Raw genomic sequence first — 10,933 nt, forward strand, 5'->3', positions numbered from 1 at the left:
AAGTTATTCTAGTAGATCTCCTTTAAGATACTATTGTAGATGTGTGCTCTATAAGTATACTAAGATCTTCTTATTGAGTGGTGGGTGCTATTGTTACATAGTGTATAATAGATGTCTTTTTTGATTTATTTTTTAAAATTTCACCTCCATAGAAGGCCTACTTTTAGTTCCAAGTGGTTTAGTAATCATAATTTCTAAATGAACACTAGCTCTTGTTTCCTTTTCTATACCAATTTCTTCTCTTAATTCATCTCTATTCATATTAGTTTCTTTCAAGAGTTCCTCAATTTTCTCGTCAAATTTCTTCTTATGAGTCTTTATTGTATAACTTCCCTTGAATCTCTTCCAACTTCTCCTCATAAATTACTTGTCTAGAGCATTCTTCATCCCTTTATGACTCAATAATTATCTTTGCATATCATTCAATAAAATCCTCACTCATCTCATAAGCTATGGGATCAATAAATTTAACTCTTGGCTTTACTACTTCTATACATGTCACATTAATTACAATCATAAAATAGAGTTAATCTTTTTACTTTTATACAATAGTACGTGGAATCCTAAATCTTTGTTTTATCTCTAAGGGTAAAAGTACAAAGTTGTGTCACATTTTAGGCTAACTTATTAGAACGACTAAATTTGAGTATTTCTATCTAAAAATCAATTTTTTAAAAACATATAATCTAGATAAATTAATTCTAGAAATGTTATATATTGTCTCACACTTTTCCAATTGGAAATGTCTATTAAATCCATGTCTATAGTAGTGGGTAATCAATTCCATGGTACTCTTTTTTGTGTCCCACTCTTAATTAGGCATTCTAGGGAACTTTATTATCACTTGAAAGAATAGTTGTATTAATAAAGATTTAAATCTGAATTCATCACTTTTATTCTTCTTAATTCTATCAATGTTATCAATCAATTATTGTCTAAGGATCTCACACATGTTTACCTTTTCTTTTCCTAAAGTCATCATGTAAGTTAAATGGATGAGTCCAATAGGTACAAAATTCACCTCTAAATTATATTTCATCTTATAGTGAATTATCTTAGTGTTCAATGTCACATCAACTTGCTTTATTTTATCTACTTTCATGTTCGTTCCATCATATACAAATTTAGTGTTAGTCTTAATCAATTTCTTAACATTCTTCTCATTCAAAGATTTAATGCCCTCATTACTTAATTCAGTCAATTTATGGATTGTGTCATTGTAAATTATTACTAGAATATCATCTACCCAAAACATATCCTCATGAATTCAGCTAATAATTATTCTTTTCCACTCATGTTGGTCAAACTATTCTAAGAATATATGTTTGGTAATGTTTAGCTTTTCCAAATGTTCATACTCTTGTTTTAAATTTAAGTCATTGTTGTAAACTAGTTTCATGTCATGAAAAATGTCATTTTCTCCAGTTGACTTGAACTTGTAATGAATATAAGAATAGATGTCTTCTATGTGCAAACTCATACTAGGTACTTGCAAAAGTACTCCACGAAGATCATCCTCAAGAGAAATGTATTGGTGATTTTTTAAGTTATACTTAGGTCTCTCACTTATGTCAAAAATAGTGGTCCTTCCCATTCTTTCAAATTTAAACCTTTAAATTATGACTACACAAATGATAAATACCTATAAAATCATGGAACTATGGCTCATTAAATCCTCTTCCAATTTACTTTAACACATGTCAATTTTTCTCTCTAAGCTTCTTCTTAGGGTTCCTTCAATGTTTTCATGATCAAATGGCACTAAAATAATCTTTTCAACCTCTAAATTTACTTCAATTTACTTTTTCATTAATTGTACAACACACAAGCTTCAAAAGGTTGTTTGCATTAGCCCAAGAACTTCTTTTTGTTCATGTGCTTAGATACGAGCTCAATATTGTGTGTACACTTATGTGTAGCTTCCTTACATCCATATCTATCTCCTCTTAACTAGGGAAGATGTAATTCAATCATAAAGGGGTTAAATAAAATTCAAATGTTAATCCCCCTTTATATTCTATGAAATAAGTTTCTTAAATAGATAGAGGTTTGTTAGAAACTATCACTAACTTCAAAATTTTTTTAGGTGTATCACTTGTCTTCTTCTCTACCCAATTTTTTGTGCCATCTAGTGTTGTAGGTTCAATAAATGTTTCATTTAAGTTTTCTACACGCTCTTTCACATTCTCCTTTTTCTTTTCATTGATATTCTCATTCACTCTAACATCATTTACATTCCTTCTAAAGTTATGTGTTCTCATGTTATTCCTCATTTTGTTTGGCTTTCTCATATTGTTCATCCTAAAAAATATTTGTGTGTGTCCCATGTTGTTACAAATATGAGATGCTATCACATTGTTTCCATATCTAAGTCATAACTAACTGATCTAAAATCTATAATTCTAGAAATATGTCCAAAATTATTACACTTCTAACACATGATTCCATTTCTTATGACATTATTTGCACCAGCAAGTCTACTAGTTGTAGGTTTAGTACCTTGATACATAATATTATTAGAAATAAGTTTCCTACATCCACTTTCCCTATTTCCATAAGAATACCAATTATAACAATAAATAGAAATAGGATTAGTATACTTACCTCTACAATCATTCTTCATGTGACCAATTTCATTGCATGCAAAACATTTTCTAGTGAATTTCCTCTTCATTTTTTGAGTGGTTCACATTGATTTAGAACTTCTTAAGATTTCTTAAGCTCTTATTTGTTTAGATCACCTTGCAGATGTTCAAGTTATTGGATTGTAAGATCTAGTTCCTTAGTAAATTCAGATCTCTTAGAGGATTCACCTTCATATTAACCAAGAACATTATTATCATAACTAGGTCTTTGTGTAATGATCTTCTCGTCAAAATTTTTATTTCTTAATTACAACTTATCAAGATCTTTCTTTGTTAAATTAAGCTCCCTTTTCACAATAAAATTGTACTTCTCAAGTTCTTCATATTGTAACTTTTAAGTCTCAAGTTTAGATGTTTCCTTAGTAAGTTTGGATTTCAGATCTGCATTCTTAGATGACAAATTTGATTTACTTTTTAGTTTCATATTACATCAACCTCATCTTAAGATTGGTAATCTCGAGTTCATGCTTTAGGATCTCATTTTACTTCTTAAGCTTAAAAATTGTATCACTATCCTTGATCTAATCATTTGACTTATTATTTTTGGAATCAACGGATTCAATATCCTCTTTCAACTCTTGAATGGTAGCTTTATCCTCTCTTTTTTTCTTCTTCATATGAATAAGAATTAAAATAAGACCTATCCTCAACCAAAATTTTCAAGATAAATTATCCAAATTGATTAACCACAAAGAAGTGATCAATGCACAAATGGGACACACAATGAAGAATACAAAGAAAGGAGGAGATCCTATAATCTTGGTATGGAAAAATGTGTACTTGAAATGTGGAATAAATAGAAGATAAATACTAACCTTTAAAGTAGGATGAATCTAGAAAATGCTGATTTCTAATGTTTCTGTATAGCTTTAGAGAATTCTACAACCTATTCTAGACTGGAAATTTTGAGATAGAGAAAACTCAAAAAATTCTATCCTTCTAAGGATAGGTTGACCTTGACCCAGATAGAGGGGCACAATGTAATGCCCCGCCCAGAGATCCTTGGAAAAAAGGATGAAATACAAGCCAAATTTTTTTTTTTACAAGTATGAATGCACATGACAACATCATACAGGGATCACAAAGATCACAACAGAAGACTTCACCACAATCTTGGCAACCAACAGATCTCTGAACGCCACAACCAAACTGAAACACACAAACAAAGCCAACAATGACAATGCACATGATGAGGGCTCAAGAAATGACCACTCATCAACAAAACACCAAGTTGGGGTAAAATGTAGTATCCTAAAATTTGGCTAAGTATGAAATCCTGATGCCCTAAAAATTGGCTAAGTCTAGATTTCTGAAGCCCTGAAATTTCCTAGAATCTTTAACTTATCTTTGAGAGGTCTAAAACCTATCTCAAAAGATTTGTCACATTTATTAAAATATATCTTAAGTATAAGGAATTACTTAAATGATATATTTTAAACCCGTAGGAAATCTATTTTGAACTAGGAAGGTGTAAAAACCAAAAGGGTGTCCAAAACCAACTTTCAAACTTTCATCCGATAATCTTAGATAGCCCCTATTTCTCGCATGAGAAAGTACACTGGTCTAAAGTTTCGCATGAGATCTTGCACTACGGCATGTGAGAAAGTGTACAGCTTCGTCTGAGGACTACTGAGCATCATGTGAGGGCTTTCACTCTCGCGCAAGGATTACCTGCGCACCACGCGAGGATTTACATTGTCACACGACGAAGTGTATTCTCTCACACAAGGAAATACATTCTTGCGTGAGGAACTACCTTTCCACGGGAGAAAACAAATTAGCACAACAACAAAATGAAAATGAAAAGCTTAAAAACAAGGAAACCTCCACACCGGGGAGTACCGAATCCATGTAAATCGAGGAATGAACACTCAAGAGCATTAACAACATGGAAAGAGGAACATCTATCCATCTAAACCATAATAGAAATGAACATACTGAATACAACATTGCAGTGAACAAAAACAACATCACAATGCATAGAAGTACCAAAAGAAACTAAACAACCAAATTAAGTATGTGGTTCTTCCCAACTGTCAATAGCATCATAAGACCATCATGGGTCCTAGCCATCCCCCGCGCGTAACATCCCAAGCCATCGATCAAATCATTAGTATTGTCGTAATAGGGACATCACTACTAAAACATGCAACAATATAAGCATAAGAAAATCTAACATGCTTGTAGAAAAGCATAAGATAATCCTATAGTAGATAACATCACCTATCACATGCTAAACATCAATAAGCAATAGATATGCTACTACAGCAATTCACATCATCTAATCATATGCTAAACATCATAATATGGGAATGTGTCAAATAAACTAACATCATCTAAACATGATATCCAAGCATTCCAATAAAAGCATAAATCACAAGAAAGCATACTTCGAAACCGAAAGCATCAAGTGAAAACATCCAACAACAGTCACGCTAGGAAAAGACCATCTCTGTACATAGGTCCCTAGTAGTGGTGAAGGTAGCTATGCCTCCCAACCATGTGGAACCCATAGGTCCACACCTGCCATGCTAATGGAGATAATGATCCAACCACAAACACACATAAAGCACAACATCCATGGCTAACACTCATGCTAGATAGTATGATGACTGAACCATAGACAAGGCAATGCATAAACTATAGGTCCTAGTCAAACATCTTAGTGGGCTACTACGTAGGGGCTGACATCATGGAGAGTCGCTTGGCATCCAAAAGCCCAAGCTCAGATCATGTGTGGTAAGACTCTCAAGGGACTCCCTTGGAACCATCACACAAATGTGGATCTTTTCATTTTCTTAAATTTTATTAACACTCACACATTTTAATTTAGTTATCACTTACTTAAAACTTCCTATCCTCCATCAACCTCTAGCACCATAAACACCGAGCTGCAAGATAGAAGCCCCCTCCATATACTACCCTACCCTATCCATACTCATCCTATGACAAGTGCCCATGGACAGTCATACTCCCATCCCAACCTCAATGATCATAACTTCTGAAAGTATCACAGAAGATCGGGCCTCACAAGTCACTCGACAAATCTACGCGCACATACTCATGTGTGGCACACCACCATCACGAAGATCAAAACACAAGGACAGGATGAGAACACAATGCAAAACAAAATACCCAACTGAAAGCAACTCAAGAGGATGAATTCTACACAAATCCCAAAGCCAATAAAACCATACATCATAAAATCACTCAACCAGCCTCAATCTGAGAGTATGGATTCTACACAAATCCCAACGATGCAACAAGACCAAACATCATGAGCTCACTCAATCGGCCTCAATTTGAGAGTATGGATTCTACATGAATCCTAGCACTCATGAAACAAAAGCAAAGGTTTAAAAGAAACAATAACACCAGGTATAAAGACAATGTCGAGAGTACGGATGCAACACACATCCCAATGCAACATAAAAGTACAATAATGTTCTGACTAATATCAAAATAGATCACCAAGGTCCATGACCCACATTGTGCCAAGAAAACCTAAGAAAATAGGGTGGCATGCAAAATGAGGTAAAAATCCCAAATTTTGAAAAATTTGCAAAATTAAAACCCATTTGGTCTTTGGGCACAAACACCCCAAAAATTCAAAAATAATCAAATTCAAACACCATATGCAAAAATGGCCAGCATAACAGTGTAAAACCTCAAACCCTCATCCTAAAAAATAGGGAAATGTTCGTACCCACCCAAATGGGTAGAACTAACATACAAAAATGGAAGGAAACACTAGTTCTCAGCCTCCAAACAAGCGGCTACCAAAAATAGAAGCTAAAATGGAGCAAAAACAATAAAACAGAAAAGCACTACCTCACAGCCAAAAGGGCAAAATGAGAATCTAAACTAGAATATAAAACGTTCATAGAAGTGGGTGAAAATTGTGATAGTACAAGGTTTCCCCAAGATGGATCCAACTAGCCCAACCTTGCGACAATCCCATGCCCATAGCTCCCACAACGAACAAAACAATAAATCCTCATGAAGAGGATTTTGGGTTTTACTCTCCAACTTTCTAATTCAAAAGTGAGAAGTGAGGAATTAAATTCCTTTTTGGATATTTATTCACTTTTCACGTGAATAATCGATTAGGGCAAATAACTAGCCAACCTAGTTAAACTCCGAATCGACCCAAACGAAAATAGGCTATTCCTAGAAATAGAAATTCATCTATGGCAAAGCTACAAGAAAATAAAATAAGTCAATTAAAAAGCTTGGAAACCCAAAAAAATAGAAATCTCCTTAACCACTTTCACAACAATGCAAGGCTCTAAATGCATAGACACGCTTAAAGGTCTAATCAAATAATGCAAATGAGTTCAGATTTAATAATCACCGAAAGGTTTAAATTAAACATTTAATTAAGGATACGTCAACCATACCAATATGACATTGGTAAAATATGAAAGGCCGAATCACTAACTCCATGTGCCACTGCCAAGGATATAAATCATGCACACTAAACAACACGATCAAGTGCAATTCCATATAATAACATAGCCGAAGCAATAAATGCAATAAATCACCTAATTTAACCATTGATTTAATTATATTAAAATAATCTATTTACATCACTCACATTCACATAAAGCATAACAACGCAAGAATGAAGTAAATAACGATAGCATTAAATCCATCACCTAACATAATCAGAGGTATGTCCACATGCCAATAACCAAATATCATCATAAAATACACTGTCATCTCAAAATGGCATCATTATGCAATATGATTAACTGAACAACATAGTAGTCTAATATCTATGATACTAAAATCATGGTATAACATTTGACCCTTAGGTCATCTCAAATGTAAAACATCACATAAGTAACAGATATCTCTCAGATTAAAATATAACAAGGTAAATGACCGCAGCAAATAACCAAATAATCCAACATGGACAATCCGTTTCTAATTGTTTAAGCATTTAATAAAGGTTGTTAATCACAACATAAAAATGAACTTAGAACAAATAAATGAACACAGTCATAAACATGACTAACCACTATTATAGGTACCCAGTCTAGTGTATCATGGTAAAAAGTACACAGTGCAATCTCTACACACATCTCAAGGTAATCATGGAACAAGCTCATGTTACCACAACAATCTTGGTAACCACTGGCACAAACCTTAGTGAACCATAAATCACATCATAATCTCAAAGATTAGTCAAAGCATAATCAAAGCAACTGATATAGAAACATAAATCCAAACACCTCGACAGTGTAGACCACTCAGGGTCACAATCATGATCCCATCACAACAAAAGATCAACAAGGTTGCATCCATCAGGATGACTTACAAAATTCAAATGGGAGAGGCACTGCACACAATCTTACCCTGGGGCACAATTGTATCACAAAAATTTGATCTTGACCTACACTACTCCAATGAAATTTATGTTCATAGATCTTGCAAGTTCGATGAAATGGGTATCCAAATCTGCACTTTAATTCATTTTTCCACACTTGTATCTGCAAGAAAAATGATTTGTTTGTTTGGATGAGGTCTTTACCTTTGTCAAACCCTAGTTTGGAATCAACCTTGAAGTGTAATTTAAATTTCAATATGAATAAACAAAGTAAATTGAACTATTCACCTTGCTTATGTTGAAATCATTGTGGAAGATTCAAATCCTTGAATCCACAAGGATGCTTCAAATGAATGTAGAAATAAATGTAGGATGTGTCAAATCAATGGCATTAGATCTTTAGCAACAATCCAGAATGGATCTTTTCATAGAAAAAGACTTGGATGAATGTAGATGGAGAAATCTTCAACAAGAGGGCTCCATAGAGATTGAATCCTTCAATAGCTAATGATGGACCTCCTTAATGAATTGGATTCTTGAACAATTGAATGGTTGAATTCTTGATAGAGAGTAGATCTTCACTTTATAGAATAATCATTCCACAAATATCTCTTGTGTGCATAAATTTCATAGTGGGTGGATGCACAAGATAATGGTTCATAGAAATTGGATCTCAAAATGAGGGAAGAAGGCTTCCTTATATAGAGATCTAGGGCACCAACTTCTTAAAGGCCAACATGGGAGTATTAAATCACAATTAACCTTGACCCCTAGAAATGGACCTAGATTAAATTTAATTAAGAGTGTACCATTTTGAAACCTGAAACAACCAACCCAAAAGAAGGAAAATGAAACTTTCCAAATCCCAATATCCCAAAACCTTGGGAAATTGAAAATTAGACATAGGGTCAAGGATGAGGTTGACCTTGACCTAGGTCAAGTTTGAGTTCATCCTTGACCTAGGTTAAGATTGAGGTTGACCTTTACCTAAAAGATCATCCTTGACCCATAATGTCAATATCCTTAGTTTCATAGAGAAAGTGGTCAGAAATAGGCAAGAATAGATTGAGAGAAGAAGAATAGGGAAAAAATAGCTAGATACATGCAAAGACCTATTCAAGGAACTTAACATGACCCTAGAAAACTTACTCAAGGAGCTCAATTCTCTTAACATGTAAGTGCTTCCATTCTAAGATGATGCATTAAGCCCCCACTTTTGCAAGAGCATGGACTTGATGCAAACTCTTGTTAACATAGATCATAATAAAAATATAATCTTATTAAAATGAAAGGGACAAAGGGATCTTTAAGCCCTTGGAGACCCAAGTCTTCATTAACTCCAAGATCAAAATAAGAGAGACATATCTCGAAAAAGAGAAAAATAGAAAGAGTGTGATTATCTTTCCAAATGATAACTTATGTTCCATTGTGCACCACACAAGGAAAAAATGCAATTGGAAAAATCAAATTGAACTGCCTAATGAATATGGCTACTCAATATTCAACCCATCAAGGATTCACCCTCAAGAATATTCAATTCCATAAGAGTAAAACCAAAAAGAAAAAGAGATCCAATTTTAAGGACACCTTCGACCTTAAGGGATCAAATATTTTGAAATTGGATGGATCAACAGATCCTAAAATATAAATTCATGTTTTAAGGATTAGTCACTAATCTAAAAGGGAGAAAAGGTATCTAGAAAAATAATATGTATGTATCAAAATGTGTGTGTGAGTAATAGGTGAGTAGAGTGTATGACCCCATGTTAAAGTCATTGCTAACACTTTAACAAGAGGAATGGCTTTAATGAAAACATAAATAATTCAATTGACTATGTTTGCACCAAGAGATGCCCCTAGATGAAGAAAAATCAAGGGATATACGACATAAACATAGAGAGAACACATAAGGGGTTTACCTACTGCAAGGTTAGAATGATCATAATATTATATATATGAAGCAACAAAGATCGTATAAAGGAATCTAACATTTAGCTAACACATTGTACAGCAAAAACATAGTACAATAGACAAACACACAAAAAGGATACCATGAAGGATTAGCCAATCAAGAGTGCTACCTATTCTCCCCATCTCATTCTGTATCATTTAGGGAAGGTGGGTAACTCACAAGAGGGACTATATCAAACATAGTAGGAATGATAGCCAGTTCCAAACAAGGATCCTCTTGTGAATCACAATGTTCAAAACTAGATGTAAGTATCAATTATGAGGAAATCATATTAGGTAAATCAATTTACATGTCAATAGTTTAATATTCATCATTAACATTATCAATATTAAAAAGATTATCTTCTTCATCTAGATTAATCAAAATGGGATCTAGGATATGAATAGAATCATCATAATCATACAGCTTAACATCGTTATTATTTATAACTTCTTCTAAAACATCATCCATAGCTGTATCCAAAGAAGGTAAATATTTAAAAGATTTAGCTTGGGAATGATGCTTCTTATGACATTAATTAGTAGATCAATTATGTTTTGTATTTCTTGAAATATGTTGAGAACTAGGAGGAGCAATTATAGGATCCTTTGTAAGTTCTATAGTGAGGACTAATAGGATTATCAACAAATGGAAAAACAAGAAAAGGAGCTTGATTAATAGATGTAGAAGCCAAGATAAAGGAGGTATTGAAGATGTAGGAAAAAGAACATGATTAATATCCATAGGAGGTAAAGTTAACTAAAGAATATTACAATGCTTATAGGCTTGATATGAGAAAAGAGATGATTAGGTAGAGAAGGACATGAATTAGGTAATTAAGGCCAAAAGAAGAAACCTATAGCACAATCCTTGGGCCTAGAAATATGATATAAACTATGATTAACCATCTTCACTTCATCACATATAAAAAATTAAGACATTTATAAAGAGGTGAAGCACCAAAATGCATGGAATTTAACCATGACAAAGAAAGCTTAACTTGAA

Source organism: Cupressus sempervirens, chromosome 10 (genome assembly GCF_028749045.1).
Source record: "Cupressus sempervirens isolate cs-2001-9-10 chromosome 10, ASM2874904v1, whole genome shotgun sequence".
NCBI lineage: Eukaryota > Viridiplantae > Streptophyta > Pinopsida > Cupressales > Cupressaceae > Cupressus > Cupressus sempervirens.